Source organism: Bubalus kerabau, chromosome 15 (assembly GCF_029407905.1).
Source record: "Bubalus kerabau isolate K-KA32 ecotype Philippines breed swamp buffalo chromosome 15, PCC_UOA_SB_1v2, whole genome shotgun sequence".
NCBI lineage: Eukaryota > Metazoa > Chordata > Mammalia > Artiodactyla > Bovidae > Bubalus > Bubalus kerabau.
The window spans coordinates 32,786,803-32,803,578 of record NC_073638.1 but is presented as its reverse complement, the minus strand read 5'-3'; the positions used below and the strand labels follow the sequence as shown (position 1 = coordinate 32,803,578).

General features: G+C 41.3%; 1 long non-coding RNA gene across 4 annotated transcripts in view; it reads left to right on the top strand.

Annotated features, from left to right (window-relative positions):
* LOC129628856 (uncharacterized) overlaps positions 1 to 16,776 on the top strand; it is a 316,173-nt gene that overhangs the window by 241,184 nt on the left and 58,213 nt on the right. For all 4 annotated transcript variants that reach the window (XR_008702947.1, XR_008702948.1, XR_008702946.1 and 1 more), the window contains exon 5: positions 8,552 to 8,638. This is a non-coding gene — a long non-coding RNA (uncharacterized LOC129628856). The remainder of the gene's footprint in view (positions 1 to 8,551; positions 8,639 to 16,776) is intronic.

Genomic DNA, 16,776 nt, shown 5'->3' with positions numbered 1-16,776 from the left:
CAGTAGGAGTGACAGTCTCTACTATGGTCCCCTTAGACTTCTATTTCTGGAAAGTGACTTTTAGTTTAACGACTTGGACCATAGAAGTTTCGCCTTCTTGAAGGGATAGACATCCGTTAGTGAACCTATGAAACACAGTGAGACCTTGTTTACAATGATGGCGCCTCCTCAGGGGCTAAGCATGTCTGTGAACTCTGTCTGTGGCTGAGTGTCCTGGAGAAAGGGCAAGTCCCCTGATTTCAGGTCCTGTTTCATCACAGATGTCTAATGTCCTAGCAGCAGGGAGCTTGGCAAAGTCAACAAGGTAGGATGGAAATAACCATATCTCATCATTGTCTTATCCTTGTCCCCACTTGTCCTCACCTAGCACTAGGAACCTTCCAAGCTTCCCAGGAGAAATGGTAATGCCAGTCAGGACCAGCTGCATTGCCCAGAGAGAGGTCTTTCTTACAAAATGCATCATCTCATGTAACTTTTGAGGAGAACTAAATTAAGATAAATAGATTTGGCATCCCAGTCTGCACAGAAATTTTTCTTTGTCATGATTTTCCTTGTCTTCGGCAGACTTACTTGTCAGGAGGTTTGTATCTCACAGTGATTGGGGGTGGAGGATGGGAACTGTTTTGCCATTTTTTTTTCTACCTTATTCTAGTAACTTTGAATGTGTGAATAAAATATGTAAGACCTATTACATACAGGATAGAAATTCAACATGAACTTCTTTCTTTATTAGCTAGAGTGTCCAGAAATAATATAATAATAACAAACTTTACAGAAATTCAAAACTTGGTCTCATAGAGGTTGCTGAATAACTCCTCCCATTGTCATGAGGAAGACAAAGAAATGCGGATGCAAGAGGATTAGGGGCTCAGTCAGGAGTGGCAAATACATAGTGTGTGTTTCATCATCCACCTCCTTCTCCCATGGCATGGATAACTTACCCTCGTAAAAACTCTTTTCTGCTGAGATCAAGCAGGATTTCGGACTCCCTCTCAGTGTGTACTCCAGACACCCTCTACCAGTCAGTCTGTGTTGGCATAAGCAGTTTCATTTGTAAGAGAAAAAAGTGGCATATTGAGTTTTTCATGGCATCATTAAAATGTTTCAAGAAGGGATTTTGGACTCTATCTGTGGCGCTTGCCAGCCTTTTCTGTTTACCAATCATTTAGATGGGATTCAAGACTCAACTTTCCATTTACCCCACCCATTCTTGTCTGCCACCCCAAAAATATCACACCGAAAGAAATAGGAAATATGATCATGCTTTTATGAGCCATCCATGAGGTGATGTCTGGTCCATATTAAATGTCAGAAATAAATTATTTATGTGAGAAGGAAACATAGAGATGTGATTATATTATGGATATTAATCCTACCCAAGAAAAGCATCTTAACCATCTTGAATTCTCCTGAGAGACCCTAGAACTTTCACAGTTATTCTTTAATGACCACCTGCCTTGGTAATATATAGAAAACATGTCAACATTTTTCACAAGGACACTGTACATTTGATGCCCACTCTTCAAATCTTGAGCTCATCCTCTCCTCAATCCTGCCCCATGTGTGAAAACAAATAGAAGTTCAACAAGCACTAATAATCACACTGGGTGGTGGATAGATTGACTTCAGTCTCGGTGTAGATGGGCTAAAACCATTTTGCAGAATCAGGAACCTGAGACCTGTTATCTGTCACTCCTGGCCAGAGTTATAGGACCACACAGTTGGACTGGCTTGACTAGAACAGGCTGCTGGAGACCTTTCTCAACCTTAGTTGACCTCTGACATTAAACCCCACTATGAACTTTTGGTGGCTTAGTCTTTGGTGTTGATCAAGATGGCGACTGCAGGAGTACATGTGGCCAGGGTCTCCTGTATTGGGGGATTATAGGTGATACAAGTGCCTGACTAACAAAGCAGAATGAGAGAAGGGACAGCATAAAATTCCTTCAGTCTGACCCACGACCCTCTCGCTAGTTTAGGGCCCTAGAGAATCTTCTGATGCTGTCATTACAATAATATATGAGCTTTGGGAAGACACTTAACTTTCCTTTTTGTCGGCTCTCTGCCATGATATGGAGTGACAATACCAACTAGACTTACTGATGTGTAAAGCATTTTGCAGTTTGAGGCTTTAACTCATATATGATGGAGAGGCCAAACATTCTTTTCCTTACCTTGCATGCGGGGTATGAGACTGAGTTTCAGGGTAGACTAAGGGAAGGTCAGTTTGCAAAATGTGAAAAAGATGTGGTCTTTGACTTCAGGGCTAGAAGTGGGAGATTTGGAGGGCAAATGTGTGTGTGTGTATGCCTATATGTATATACGCATATATATATGTATGTATATAGGTATGTGTATGTTTATATATGAACACATGAACATGTACCTATACCCATGTTAAGTTTATTACTTTATACTTTGAGATGTGTCTTTAGGCAGCCTTTTAGCTTGCCAGCCACTGTTAACATGGCTGTTTTTCTTTCTGCCTCTCAAAGAACAGACTCCTTAAAGATTTTCCAAGATGACGTAAAAAACCATATTTTAAAAATCTGAATGCTATCTGAATCAGCTTCATGTGCATCTGATATAACCTTTCTTCCAGACTAGCCTGGCTGTGTTGATCATTTGTTTACTGATATCTTTCCCTTTTTCCACAAAGGACTGGAAGGGTTGGAGGAAGGCAGGTGGTGCTGAAATGAGAGGTATCTAATGTGTTTTCTGTTCTTGGGGGAATTTGAGAAAGCAGTAAGCCAACTTATAAAGGAAAAGCACTATTTTGGCAATCTAGACAGAAGAGGATCCTCCATCGCAGGACTGGTTGTCGCATTGATTTTGTAAATTAGTTCTTCTTCTTGTTGATGCTCTAGGATCGCAGTGTCCTGGCAAATGTGTCTTCACATTAGGGCGAGACAGTCCTCTGAGTCCTGGCAGGCAGGACAAATAGCCAACAAGCGACAAGGCTGGATTTCCTGGGGTCTGGGCTACTGCAGCTTCCTGAACGAATGAAAAAATGCAGGTGACACTCCCCTGCCCCCAGGCCAAGCAGGTCACAGGGCAATTGCCCAGTTGCCCACTGGGAGAGGCCCACCCTGTTCCTTTCCCTCCAGGTTCATTTTTCATGTTGATTGAGTCACGATGGCTCAGTGCCACAAAACATCTGAGGATGTGCCTTGTAGGGAAAAGGTCAGAAAGGACACCAAGGATCTCCCCTTCCCTAAAACGCAGGGCTTGCTCGCATGCGGTCGGTTGTAAAGGATGGGCTGGCAGCGCTGGTTGGGGGGCTCTGTCTCTCTCTGCAAGTGGCAGGAGCAAACCTTCCATCTTGCTAGCTCCAGGGTTGCCTGGCTGTCTTATTTCAACTGAGGCAGCACAGCTTGCTTTAGCTTTGAAGTGTGAAAACCAAATACAGGTTGGCAAAGGGGAGAGAAGGAAGCCATGTAGCCTTCTTGGAGCATGAAGGCACACACTCAGCCCTGTGCACTGAACACAGAAACTTTTCCCATCCCCTTAGCAATCCCTTGTCCTGTGGCCTCTCCTGAGAATTGTGACGAACACAGCAGCAGGCCTGGTTGGTTGCCCCTTACTGGAGCTCCTTTCTCGTGGCTGGTGGGCAGATGCTGTGAATTTCTCTCATTTGGGAAGGGTCCAACATATGCCCCTTCCAGCTCTCTGGTGTGTGTCATCCTAATCTCGTGACAGTGAGGCCAGAACGTGCACACACACATACACACACACACACAGGCACACAGACCTGACTGTGGTATGTCCTAGCACCCTGAGCAATGATTTAGGCTATTTATTTTCTCCCCTTTCGAGGTCCTAGAGAAGATTTTCAAATTTCTAATACAGGAGACTGAGAAAGGAAAATATTGGCTTCAACAGTACAAACATCTCTGTCCTGAAAGAAAATGTTAATTTTCCCCTAAATCAAATGTTGACATCTATCGGCTGCTGCCGAAGATGTGTCGTTATGGGTGGGAGAAGGTCTCTGCTCCAGAGCATGGGTATTGGGCCAGAGTCTGTCCTCTGAAATGCTAACTGGTTTAGAATCTAAACAGGCTTGGTGTAGAGGTTTCATGAATCGTTCCAGTTAGTTTTTGAAAAGCTGATCTCTCCGGGACGCCCTCCTGAGCAGGGAAGCAGGGACCAGGGTTCCCTGCTGGGGAACGCGTTCTTTCCTGCAGAAGCCTGGGCCCCTTCTGCGTGTCTGCAGTGATGCAGGCACTGCTTACCCCTGCCACGAGATACAGGCTTTTAACTGGGGATGGGAGTGGGCAGTGGGAAAGGGCCAGCTGAGTGGAGAGAGGATGGAAATCACAGGCAAAGGGAAATTTCCAGAGTTAGGTGCTTTACCTACCCTTTTCCCCACACTCCCAAAACACACAGTGTAAATACTCTTCTTTGTTCAACACCTATGTTTTTAAAATTCCAAATTGAGTTACCCCACCCACTCTCTGCCTCCAACTACTCACACACACACACACACACACACACGTACCCTTTTCACTTGTTAAGCTTGAAAAATGATGATATATACAACCAGTGTGCTTTGCCAGTGTGCGCGGCGAAGGCCAAGATTAATGCAGAAGGTTGGTGCAACGTTGCCGCAGAGCAGCGTGATCAGAATACAAGATGGAGTGCAGGGGGAAAGGCCAAGAAATATGTCTGTGCTTGGAGTTTACACAAGTCTCCTTAGCAACTTGTCTGAATTTATTTTTCCCTTAATGTGTGTGGGTTTCTTCCAAACCCTGAGTGAAAGGGGAGTGGAGTTTCTGAGTACCCACCCCCCCACCACCCTTCCCCTTCCCTGAGGGTGAAATCCTTGAGTTGGTGAGCAGAGCCTTTCTCTCCTTCACCAGCAGCGCCTGGCCGCCCGCCTCCTCCCCCATCGAGGTAGCTCTGATCCTCTGTTTTGTGACTCTGTGGACTGTTGGTAGCTTTCCAGAAATTCTCGTCTCCATCTCCGTGGGGGGAGGATGGGACCAGTTTCTGATGGCCACAGCTGTGCGGGTTTCTGCCGCAGCCCCCGCTCCTGGTGCCTGCTCTCGTGTGTGGCATCTGTGTACATGTGCCTGCTTACACACCAGCATGTTGTAAACTAAGGGAGAAACAGCACCACTCCTTCCATCTCAACTATTTTTAAAAAATTTTTCTGTCTTGTTCATTTCCCTTTCTGTCTTTCGTCACCTCCCAACACACACACACACACACACACACACACATACAAGATCCTGGAATTCTAACTAGAAGATGAATATAAAGCTGTGAGAAAAAAACCCTGCCTTTTAGGAATCTGATATGTTGGATTTTATGTGACCCAGGCTTGCTTCAGGGGAGACGACCATAAATACTGCAGTGGTTTTCCCTACAAGCGCTTTACCTGGAAATAACTCTCGGGAAGTATGATTGCTGCCTCGTTGGAGCCAGTGTTGAATATAAATCTTCATATTTCTTCTTCTTGACCCTTCTCCTTTTAGAGTCAGGGGACATAAGGAAAAAAAAAAAGAATCCTAGCCAAAAAACCGTTAAGGTTTGATTCTGGCTTTTTTACAAACAGATGTTGCTTGTCATTCTGTTGTTGTTAAGTAGGCACCAGATTGGACCAGGCAGCAGTGTGTGTGTGTGTCTGTGTATCTGTGTGTGTGTGTGAGAGAGAGAGAGAAAAAGAGAGAGAGACAGAAGAAGGAGGAAGGGTAAGGGGGGCAAAGAGAAAGGCTTGGAGGAGAGAGAAAGAGTGTGTTGGGGGGGTAGATCAAGGGCCAGAAGGCAAAACCAGATTGATTTTGGGAAAAGTTGAGGTAATACAGATGCAGTTTTTTTTTTTTTTCCAAACTTCAATTTGATGGAGACTGTATAAAATCCTATTATATTTGGTTGATTTTTGTTGTTCCAAAAGAAGAGAGAAATGTGGGGATCAGTAGATGTGAAGAGTCCTGGATGAGAAAAACTAAGCTCTCCTGGGGTGCAGTGCAGAGAGAAGGCTGGGGGCTCCCCTGGAGGCATCTCTGCCCTGGAGTACGGCAGAGGTCCCTGTTGCAGCTAAACTTAGTTTCTTGTGTCTGCTGGTCTCTTCTCTTTGTAAGCATCACTGTGGAGGTTCCAGGCTTTTCTGTACTTTTCCCAAAACAAGAATCTCCTTGTTTTACAGCCAAGGTTCTAGGGAATACTGACTCTTTACCTATCGCCTATCTCCTTTCTTGAAGCATCCAAGTGCTCTAAACTTCAGTCTCCCCCTGCCCTAGCCGCCCTGTACCCCTACTTAATTTGTAACTTTCTAATCCAATTGTGGTCTGCTTTCTCAAAAGCAAAACGTAGCTTTGAACGTGCAAGTGTGTTAGAGTAGCCTGGCATATAGAAAGCTTTGTGCAGCAGATAATTCATTTATACCCAAGAAATGACAGACATCTGATTATTATTTTTTAAAATATGTCTTCATGTTTCCATACCAGAATCAGGGTCTTCTCTGTTTTTTAAATTTTTAATTCTTGTAAAAGCCTTTTGGCTTTATTAACCTAGAGCTAGAAAGGAAGTTGTAGGCTGGCATCCTTACTTGCATTTTAAAGAGGAAGAGAAATTGCCATCCTGAGCAAACCTAATGCTTTCAAAAGTGAAAGCGTTCTCCTCAGCCAGCTGCACACGAAACAACTTGTTACTGGCAGGCTCTCTCCCTTTTGTTTCCTCGGGTGTGTCAAACGCAAATTTGCTTCCAACTTCTCACTCTTCAGTAGTTGGTCCCTGTTATACATCTGTTGTAAATGAACACTTAGTGGGCTTAAGATTGTTTTTAAATGATCCCTCCCCTTGCCGCCAAAAAAGTCCACTACTCCAATAATCTGAGGGCATCTTTTGTTTTAGTCCGATCTATTTTATCCTATCACGCCATTTTTCACGTCTTTGTTCCTTAGCTGACCTAGCCACACTTTCATTTTGCATTGTACCTAAAATATTCTTTTTTTTTTTTTTTTTTTAATACAGGAAGCGTTTGGTAGGAAGGTTATAAATAGCAATTCCTAATTTTCCCTTTGCCCGAAAGGAACGTGAAAACCATGGCGTTGCTTTGCCAGTCTCCTCCCTCCCTTTCTGGTCAGTTTTTCCTGAGGAGACAAGGATTCCTTCTACCTAAGCTGGCTGGCCGGGGTGCCGGAAGCTTCTGCGTGGGGTACTCCCACCATGGAGGCTGGTGTCCTGGTGGCCAGATTGCAGGTGGAGAAAAGGTGCTGGGACACGGGACACCCACGAATTACTCTTGGAGCAGCACTTGCTGGATGCACCTCTTTTGTTGAGATGATTGGATCTTTCTACAAAGAGCCAGGGCTGCAGAGGGTGAGAGAAAAGACATCAGGAGAACTGGAAAGCCACGGGGAGACCAAGAGTAGCTGTCTCTCCTGCTTCCTTACATTGAGTTAATGCCAAGGGTAGACTTGAGCTCTCTCTCTCTCTTTCTCTCTCTCTCTCCCCACCTTTCTTCCCCCCTCTCTCTTTCTCCTGCCCTTCCTCCTTCTCTGTTTCTTCCTCCTCCTTCTCTCCCTCCCTTCCTTCTTTCTCCATCTCTCACTTTCTAATTCTCTCTCTTTTTCTGTCTCTTTGTCTCCTTCCTCTCTGCCTCCCTCCCTCTCTTTCTTTCATAACAGGTTGAAATTGCTCTTTCTTTTCAGCTGAATTGCTCTTTTCCGCCAGGACAAAGGAGATCTGCTAAGATTCTGTTTGAGAGATCCCTCCTAAACAGAAGGAGGGTGGAGGGCAGGGAATCTTTCTGTCGGTCATTTCTGTCATTCTGCTGACATCACCATGAATTTGGTGTTCAAGTCCACAGCCAGGCAAAACTCAAGTACATTTTCCCTTTTACAAGCAGCTGCTCAGTGAGTTTTCCTTCCTTTAGTAAAGGAACAACGAAGGAAAAGCAAACCCTGCATCTAAAACCTGGCCAATGAAAAACTGTTGGAATGGAAGCCAAGAATCCTGCTGGGGTGGAGGGGGACAGACTCCTGAAGCCACCACAATCAGATATTTTTCTATTTTAGCGGCCCCATCAGCAGAGAGAAATAATGACTCCTGAATCATTTCAGAATCAAAAAGTTAAAATGATGTCTCAGTGACACTACATCATGCCAGGTAATGATTGCCCAACTTGATTATACCTTAACTGTGCTTAATTATTGATAGACTATCTCTTAATCATGTTTAGCAAATGAGCAGTTTGGTATAAAACATCAGAATTTGGGAGTATTCTGAGACGTCCCATTTCTATTTGATCATTTTTCTGGTAAAATCATTCTCAAGCTTCATCGGTAGCCAGGGAAATTCCAGGAAAAATATGAAAGTGACTTATTTGCAGAACCTTTCTATCATGTGTAGTTCTGGAAATGAAGAAGACATAACGCAGCCCAGTGTTTTTCTAGAGTTACTTTTATTTCAGTCTTTGGTGTTCCTTTTTACTTTCATTTTGGCATTAATTCTAGTTCAGCTTTGTAAAAGAGTTGGGTGACAAAAAGAAACCAACCACAAACCAAGCAAAGAATCTTGATCCTTTTAAAATAATTTTATTTTCCAGACGCGGGTGAATGGTTTGAAGATGCTGGCCTAGCAAGATGGCAACAGGGTTAAAACATTGGATTCATAAGAAGCTCCTTTTGTTCAGGTAACTACATTTTTCTAAAATTTCTCCCAAACCTTCCATTTTCTCAAGTTATTACAAGTTTTTAGAGTATGCTTGAATGATTTAATTATGAAGATTAACTGCATTTTAAGCTTTGTTTTTCTGACAATAGCAACCAGCTTTATAATATTCAATGAAAAGAATGTTCAGTTCTTTGGAGTTCAGAAAAATATTTTGAAAGTTATTATTTAATAGTGCTTATTTCTTTTGACAACAATTTAGGCAAAACTCATTTGAAACCATCAGGTGTCATTCTGAAACTCTGTGGCTATCTCCAGTAATTGTACTTAGAACTCTTGGAAGATTGCTTCCAAAAAGCCTAGTGTATGCTCTGAATTCCTGGAAGATACGGCTTCTAAAAATTGCGTAATAATTGATGCCTTGTAACATAATAATTGCATAATGGTTGATGTTTTAACTTTAGTCCTAGATGAGTGATCTTATATGTCTGGAATTTTATAAAACTGTGCTTACGCAGGTCCAGTGACAAAGATTTGAGCCCAGCTATCATGATATAAGTAGATTGTTTTCGATGCTGTTGAAGGACTTTGTGCCACTTAAATATGTTTAATAACACAAATGATGTATTTACTTGATGAATTACCTTACCCTGCATTTACCATTGTTTTTAACTATTAGCCTGCATTTCCCAACTTAATTGTTGCTATCTCCGAGAGCCCCGCAGATTCTTGCTTAAGAAAGCAGGCCAAACTTTGCTCTGAAAAGAGCCCTTATTTTTCTGCTCAACACAAAGAAGGTTCTTGAAGGAGGTATTCAATTAATATTGGGAGGAAAATGTCTCTTCCCAAATAAACCATTCTTCTACTTGATCGGTATTTGACTTTCTTTTTTTTCTGCAACCTAAGCATCTTCTGATTTCTCTTTTACTTTTTAAAAGTAGAACTCTAGATTATTTGAAAGTTAACACTGCAAAGCCTTTGGAATAAATAACTTTTCTCTGTCCTATATTTTCCAAAAAAAAAAGACAGAAGCCCCCAGTTGAAACTAACAACTAACATTTACAAAGGTGATTAGTTCTTGGATGACTCAGTGCAATACTTTGACAGATCTTCATCCATCGCTGACGAGTATTGCATGCTATATTTTTAACAAATGATAACAACAATTCGTTCTCATCACTTTGCGAGCCTAAGCCTATTCCTTTTTATTTTAATAAGAGCTCCAGTGTCACACCCGTTCCAGCCATCCTTAGCGGTGTTCAAAGTGCCCATCCTCAAATACCTTTGGCCCCATGCCCTTGTCAGGGAGATCAAAGGAAAATAAGCGGCTTGGCGTTTATTTTAAAATCTTTTATTTTATAAAGGAAATGAACATTTTAAAATAACAGAAAGTCCAAACCATTTTTGAAGTGACTGGTTTGGATCCTGCTTGCTTCCACTTGGGATTGTTGTTTCTTTGGATCTAAAAGTCAAGCCACGGAGCTGCGACTAAATTCTCCCGTCTTGGCAACCTTCACAGTCATGCCCGCGGCTCCACCACGATTAAACAGGCAGACAACGAAGTGTCTATGAATGGTTGCCTCTTCATCCCTGTTTGACCCTCTGTTGGTTTCCTGCTTTTACCTTTTAAATTGTGTGCCTAGGGGCCTCCTCTTTTCTCTGCATAATTCCCAAATTCATCTGTCTTTTTTGTTATTAGGAGAGCTTCCCACATTCTTGAGATAGGAATAAATGTTCATATATCAAGGCAAAGTTCTATTTTTTTTCTTTGAGAACCAAAATCTATAGACATTGCTGACAAAAATTGAAAAGATCTCTTTTTAGGTCCTACAAAGAGATGGAGGCATATGTTTTTCCCAACTTCTCAGAAGAGAGGTGATTTTGCTTTCCATCCTTTGTCCTTGAAATACTCCTTGCTTAAGACTATAGCCTCAATAAAATTCACGAAAGGAGCCATTAATGAAAGATCATTGTCTTGGCTGCCCCATTCTTACTTGTAGAACATTGGTTTTGAAGAAAGAATGTTACGCTGACAAAACCCTTTTATAAGAAGTCCTTAGAAATATATTCCTTCCCACAACCTGGAACAGTTATGCAGGGAGCCTCTGTACAATTTCTTTTCTGGTTCGGATTTTAGAAAGTATGCCTAAACTTGCTCAGTGTTGGTGTTTGGACCAATAATGGGGGTGGGGTGAAGGTGAAATATAAACTTTTCCTGAAGAGGAATCTTCCGAATTAATAGAACTGGACATCTTGTCGCATAATTTTCAGAAAATACTTACAAGCCTATTGGCGGTGCTTGCAAGTTTACTACTTCTGTTTGCTGGAAAGCACATAGGAAAGGAAAATTTCACCCTTTTTTTCATGTAATTACAGGTATTTGAAAGAATGAACTTGCATTTGGGCTTGCCTGTGTTTCTCTCTTTCTCTCCCCATAACTGAAAGACTTTTCTTTATTCTGCTATCCATGTGTCACTGTGTTCAGTTTGTGTGTTAAGGTCTGAATGAATGAGCCTTCCATAATATGAAACAGGAAAATGATGAGATTGACCCCAAAGCCCATTGTGTCTGTGAGGGAAAGGGAAAAGAGAGGGAAGTGTATGGGGGAGAACACAGAAGATGCTGCTCGACTTTTGCCCTCTTAAGAGCAGGACGAAGTCTTTCCATTTCTGGCACGACACGATGGAATGGCAGAGTCTTTGGTTGGACTAACGATGTTAATGTTTCATTTTCAGACATGTCAGACCCCCACACGAGAGAAGATGCTGAGGCCTGTTGCCACAAACCCGTAGATCCGAACTTGTGGTGGTAGCGCACACAAGCTTGTGTCTATAGGTATGTGTCTGTGGGCGATCTCACAGACCCCGGGCTCGGCTTGTCTGCCATCCAAATCCCTCCCAATTCCTCGATTCTGCCTCCCTCTCCCTTAGTTTCCGCTATGAGGGGTAGACATGGGAAGAGGGGCCGATGAGGAGGAAGGAGGCCTTTTGTCCCGAAATGGATGAGGCTCTTCAGTGATCAGTCTATAGGGTTATCCTCAATCCCTTCTGTCTTCAAACTCCTCTCAAGCTGTCAAACAAAGAACCTGGGCTTGCAGGCGAGGCAGCAGAAACTGGGGTGACTCAGACGATTTACTGTTGAGCGGTGAGTAGACACATATATAAGGGTTTGTTTTGTTTTCTATGAGCCTGCCTGATTGCTTTCAAAGTTATCATGATCTCTTTTGGAAGGTGACAGAGACTTTGTACAAGACCAGTTTCACCCTGCTTTGGGTTCTACCTTACAGAAGTTCTTCTTCTCCCATCGTGCTCCAAGTGCCATCAAATCAGTCTTTATCTTTAAAAATAAAATTAACGAGGTTCCTGAATGTGCCTAACTGTTTATACTTTGGGACCAATCATGTAAGAAAAAGAATTGTTTTATAAAAAAGAAATGGCCCATTTAGGTCCAGCTTCATATTTGTCCAGAGCTGTTTTATAACTCTTCACCATGTTTAAAAGGCTGGAATGAAAATAATTTTATCCCTTTGTCTCTTAAATGTCACCATTGTGCCAGGATTGGAAAGCCAAACTGACTCCAGATCAAAGCAAAACTGGCTATATTTGTCTCATTCCAACAATGTGAGCTGAAGAGTCTGTAAACAGAACCCAGGGTGAAAAGTTGATCAGATTTGGATGACTCTAAAACTTTTGCATTCCCTTTTGGTCAAACATAGCACCAAGAATCCCCTTAAGATATATATATGCTGCTGCTGCTGCGTCGCTTCAGTCGTGTCCGACTCTGTGCGACCCCATAGACGGCAGCCCACCAGGCTCCTCTGTCCATGGGATTCTCCAGGCAAGAACACTAGAGTGGGTTGCCATTTCCTTCTTCAATGCATGAAAGTGAAATGTGAGTGAAGTTGCTCAGTAATGTCCGACTCTTAGTGACCCCATGGACTGCAGCCTACCAGGCTCCTCCATCCATGGGATTTTCCAGGCAAGATATATATATATATCCCCTTAAGATATATATATATATATATATATATATATATATATTGAAGCCTTGTTTAACAAAAACAGTCAATATGAAGTAGTTAGTTACTGAGTTAGCATCAGCAAAAAGTTTGATGTTCAAATGGATACTTCCCACCGCTGCCCCCCCTCCACTAAATGCTGTCTTCTCCTAAGAGCCACACAGTTCAGGGGTAGATAGAGCTCTTTCTTCTATCAAATGAAATTTTGTATGTCAGAATTAGGAAGGCCCAGATATAGATGGACGTTGTTTAAAGAATACCAAGCTCTGCAAATGCTACAGCCCGAGGGTGTTGTCTGTGCCTGTTTCCTTTGTGTTTGCTCTGCAAAGCATTGAGGAAGGCAGTTTGTAGATCTGGACTTCCAGCCTGGCAAGAAATCCGAGCTTTATTCTAGAAGGATGGAACATTATACCCCAAAGAAGAAGTCTGTCCCCGTTGGTGTGTAGCATGTATAATTGTTTGCCCAAGGCCTTTATCTACCTATAAGCAAATAATCTATTTGGTTGGTTTTACATACCCCTTTGAAGTGGTTGACTTAGAATGGATAGGCTGCTAGCAAATTAAACCTGAACCTTCCCTGAGTAAGTGCTTAGGTTTTATAAAGGCAAAATCACATCTCTATACTTCATCCCTTTAACCTGCTATTAAGTGTGCTACCAGTGGGACCGGTAGTACATTCATGAATCCAGGGGATGCTGAGCAGTCTAAATTCCCTCTATAGGAACAATGTTAGGACTGCAGGGTGACCAGTAGGTGACTATCAGGTCATTTCTTTTAAGGGGGTTTTAAAAACCCATTACCCTAAGAATAAAGATTATGCAAAGTAGTCCATCTTTTCAAAGTTTCTTTTTTTTTTAATTTATTTATTTTTTTAAATTTTATTTTATTTTTAAACTTTACATAATTGTATTAGTTTTGCCAAATATCAAAATGAATCCGCCACAGGTATACATGTGTTCCCCATCCTGAACCCTCCTCCCTCCTCCCTCCCCATACCATCTGGGATATGATTCTTTGATTCACCTGGCTAGAAAATATTCTAGTGGAAAGCCCAAAGCCCCTGGACACTGGCCACAAGAAACAGGATATTAAATATTTTACAGGATGATGAAATTCAGTGTTTTTCCCTTCTTCTATGTTCATGAATGAATGGTTCTGTAGCTATTAATTATTCCCTTGGGACTCGCTCAGAGTGGACTAGATATTTTACAGGAAACTGCAGAAAGTAAAATAACTTCAGGTTTTCCTCAGAAAGACTCTAAATTTTAGAGTCTAAAATATATATTCAGTAGTCATTGCTGCATGAGGGTATAGAGAAAATGGGTATAAAATGAACTTGTTCTATTAAAATTCTCAAATTCTCATTATCAAAATATATTCATGAAGCTATAACACCAGGATACAGTTTAGATTTTTTTTTTAACAGAAAAAATTATTATTCCAAGAATGGTGTTTGATAAAGCAATTCACCCTTCAGCACCAGAGTTTGGGGAGAGTGGGGGAACTGATATTTAATTTTGAAAGGGTTTCTTATTTGCATTTCTAAATTAATAAATGGATTTATCTTCATGGGAAGACAATGCTATTTATAGGACAGAGTTAACTTTGAATTTTAAGTTAATATGATTTCTTATTTTTCAGTGTACTTAACCAATCATTCCTCGGCATTTGTTATATACTCTGGATCTTTGTCTGCTATACTATTTAACTCCATCAAATGTCACCTAGCCTCTCTAATTGAGATTTTAAAAGTTTCTTATGTCTATAATAGTGCTGAAATTTTACAAAGAATTCAGTATGAATGACTCTTCCAAATTTGCAAAGATTTATTAACACCTAATGGAGTAGGAAGTAGCAACCCAGTCCAGTATTCTTGCCTGGAAAATTCCATGGTCAGAGGAGCCTGACAGGCAATAGTCCAGGGCTTGCAAAGAGTCGGACATGACTGAGAGACTGAACACACACATACACACACACACATACACACACATTAACACCTAACATGTTGCTGAGTAAAGTATGAGTTGGAATAAAGCCACGTTTTATTTCAGTGTAATCATATGGCTAGACAATTTATAAGATGTATTCACTCAACAAACCTTTATGAATGCTAACTTTGTGTTCAGTACTTTGCTAGAGGGTGAAGATATTACTCTGAAACCAAAAATCTGATTATCTGGTCAGGAGTCCCTTTGCACAATTGCTTGTCAGCCATATTGACACATACTGTAATGAATCACATATTTTAATCATAACATTTGTCCAACTTCCAAACACCAAATCAATACAGAATATGTTTACTAGTGGGGAGTCCTGCTTTTCCATAATCTCAGACATTGTTCAAGATTCATTCTCCCTTCCTTTGAGAAGATTGCTGCTGGTGGTGCTTAAAACCTCAAGGTTCAGTAGTCTGAGAGTCTGTATGTATTCAGAAAACCTTTAAAGTGTATTTTTTAAAGTTAAGGAGTACAATAGATTCTCTATACCTAAAGATATGTAACTACTGTTCTCCTATAAATGCTACTTATTTTATTTTTTCCTTTTCTGTTCAATAAGACTTTTATGACATCATTCCATATCATAATTGCATGTTGTTATTACATGCCTACAAATATTTACACTAATTATGTAATGAGCCATAATTGCACTAATACATGATAATGGGCTAAAATCAGTGTAAATAAACAAGGAAATTCGCACAACCAAAAGAGCAGGGCGTTGAAAACCATTAGTATTCTAAGAGCAACATCTTTTTATCTTTGACCCCTAGAAGAAGAATGTACATGGAGAAGGATGAATGTTTCTGTTTCCAAATATTTAACAGCTCTGTAAGCTATAGATTTAGATGAATATACTAGCATTCTAGCACACTGAAACTGACCCTCTCTTTGTTGTATCTTCTTATCTCTCACCTGCCCTTCCATTGCCTTGTTTCCCATTTATAGGAGTTATATCCTAGATGTGTTTATAGAATCAGGTAAATGATCAGTCAGTGCAAGGAAACTGAAGGAAATTCACATTCAAAGGAAAGAAAATGAATTCTATTTTCTTTTCGTGTCTCAGTGGATGTTAAATTATATGCATAAGTTAGGATCTAGAGGCAGAGGACTCAGAGTTACTTCTTGAATTTCCATATGAGATCCAGGACTTCAGGCATGTTTGCCAGGTTGAATACAGTCATTCTGCACTTTCCCCCGCTCTGGAATCTTGATAGCAAATCCACCTTCCTGTGATCACAGTTGCAGTGTAAGTGGAAGAACAGGGAACCTGACATAAAATAAAAAATCACCTAGGTTGCTTTATACTCTCACTTAATCCATTCGTTCATACATTTTTGTTTTCATGAACATGTTTTGAAGTCCCTACTATGTAGCAGGTAGTAAGCATGTAGGTGGCACTAGATTTGCAAAGGTGAGGAGTGCAGCCTCATCTTTAAATAGCTCCAGGTCTACTGAAGGAGACAGAGAAGTGATAATGTAATGGTGTATGCCTACATTTGAAATGTGTGTATGAAATCATGAGATTGAGAAAGAACTCTTTAAATTGAGGCTTGAAGGATGAATGGGAGTTTGCTTGGTAAGTTAGTTCCTAGTCTTTCCCCAAAACCAGGTAGCATTGATTCAAGAAAGGCAGCCTCCTCAGAAAAGCAGCTTTTACCTCCCTGATGTCAATTTGAGGGAATAGGGTTGGACAAATTGGAGAAACAATCCTTTTAATTGAGTATCGCTAACTTCAGTGTTTGATTGTCACCATAGAATTATCACTCTTTGAATCCCTGTGTGCCCAAACAGATCCTCCTCCAACTGTACAGGTTAGGCCCAGCTCCTCTGAGGAACAGCCTTTACCAAACAAAACCAGAGCCCACCTAAGCAATGAGGCGAGACGGCCATACTGTAGTCCTCATTGGAAAATACAAACATGACCAGATATGGGAACACAGAGAAGCGGGAAGTCACCAGCCCGGTGAGCCTATCAGCTCCAGCACTGAACTGGGCCTCAAGGTAAACAAAAGACCCAGTTTTAAAATGAAAAAGTACAGCCAGGGAAATTTATTCCTTATAAGGGAAAAATAAAGTCAGCATTTTTATATGTTGTTAAAAGAAAAAAAACTGTTAGGGATAAACTTTGTGGAAAAGTGCTGA